General features: G+C 56.5%; 1 protein-coding gene across 1 annotated transcript in view; it reads right to left on the bottom strand.

The window, feature by feature from the left end:
* LOC100742760 overlaps positions 1-1,052 on the bottom strand; it is an 11,920-nt gene extending 10,868 nt beyond the window's left edge. Inside the window, 1 exon segment of the mRNA XM_033322072.1 lies at positions 569-1,052. The gene's annotated coding sequence lies outside the window, so the exon portion shown is untranslated.
* Positions 1,053-1,713: the final 661 nt, after the last annotated feature.

Raw genomic sequence — 1,713 nt, forward strand, 5'->3', positions numbered from 1 at the left:
CGGACGATCCGTCGAGCCACAAGTGTCGTCGATCCACTCGGAACGTAAAACACAAGTGTTTCGTTCCGATCGGGCTGGATCGTGCACGCGCTACCAAAACAGACCGCCAGTTACGTCTTTCCAAATATCGTTCTATCCGTCTTGGTGTCTCGAGTTGCCACGACTCGTTGCGTCTCACCACGCCGCGCCGCCACGCAATACCGTCCCATACTCGGCGTGTTACGGCGCCGTGTTTCGATCCGCGGTACGTTCGCCACGAAATTTCCAGTTCGGCCGATCGTCCAACGGTATACCGAGCCGCGCGACCGACCGGTTTCCACGCGTTTTCTCTCGCGATTTTCCTTTTCCCTTCACTACGTGCTCGTGCGCGCTCCCTTCAGTCGCCGTTGTTAGCACGAGGTGACGCGCGACCGACGAACCAGCGTACGCGAGAAAACGGCCGAAGGAACAGAGAATAGCAGGCGAGAGAGAAAGAAAAGAAAAGAAAAGAAAAGAAAAGGAGGCGGCTGCGAGAACGAAACGGACGAACATCGAAGCGGGAAAATTAAAGGACGAAGACTGAACTTACCGTGATAGGAGAACGTGAGAGAAACGTTTCGCGTGAACGAGGTTCCGTGATACAGGTAGTCGGTTTCGGCGAACGATATCGAAGAAGCTCTGATTTGTGTCGCGTCGACGGTCGATGGTCGACTCGCGGGACAGACGCGGCTACGATTCGACAGCGAAGGTGGCGAAAGCGCGGCTTGACACAGGTGCGCTGCCAAGGTGTGCCTACGACGATTCGGGTCGGCTGCCGCCTGGTAGCGTCGTACCGAAGCTTCGATTCGAGCAAACGTGGGAGAGGGAAAGCACGCGCGACCGCCAACGTTAACGCGAACGCGTTAAATATTGACCGAACACGATTAGACGAGAGCCGAGGCTCGTTCCCTCGCGCTTTCCCTCGACTCGTCGCATCGATCGCGTTTTAGTCTCCCTTTTCGCTCGCCGCCATCTTGGTCTCGCTGCACCGGATCCTCCCCTTTTCGCATTTCCATCTTTCTCCGTCCGCCCTTTCGCCTCCTTTCCAAATCCTTTCTCGGGCGAGAAACGCGGCAACGCGGACGACGAGGAAAAGCGGCTGGCTGGAGGGAGAAGAGAAGAACGATTTATCGCTCCTTTCGTCGCCGGCAACCGACTTCTTCTTCTCCGGTCGTACCGGATCGTCCGCGTCTCTTCCCGATCAACGAGATACGCGAACCGTCGCGTATGCGGAAAGAAGCTAAAAAACGCACCGTGCGTTAAGAGAGACAGAGAGAGAGAGAGAGAGAGAGAGAGAGAGACAGAGAGAGACAGAGAGAGACAGAGAGCACTCATACGTCGCGTTATCGTTGAAAACAGCGGGAGAAGAGGCCGAGAGCTCGAGTCGAGAACAGAGGGTGTCGTCATACTTGCAGAGCACACACGGGATTCCTGCGATAAGGGACTCGCTCAGGTGAGACACGGTCGTAAGATTGGTGCCGTGGGGCGCGACTCCGCGTAAATCCCAACGGCCTAACGTCGTCCAACTTATCCCCACGGGAGCAAACATCGCACGCCTCGATCCCCTTCGTCCACCTATCTCGATAATTCCCATTCATCGGCCATCTACCACGGGCTCCCGTCGTTCACCCGGAATACGCGAAATACCCGGAATACGGCAGCACCGTTTCCAACACCGGTTACGCCAATGAGGCA

This window comes from Bombus impatiens, unplaced genomic scaffold (assembly GCF_000188095.3).
Source record: "Bombus impatiens unplaced genomic scaffold, BIMP_2.2 scf_0549, whole genome shotgun sequence".
NCBI lineage: Eukaryota > Metazoa > Arthropoda > Insecta > Hymenoptera > Apidae > Bombus > Bombus impatiens.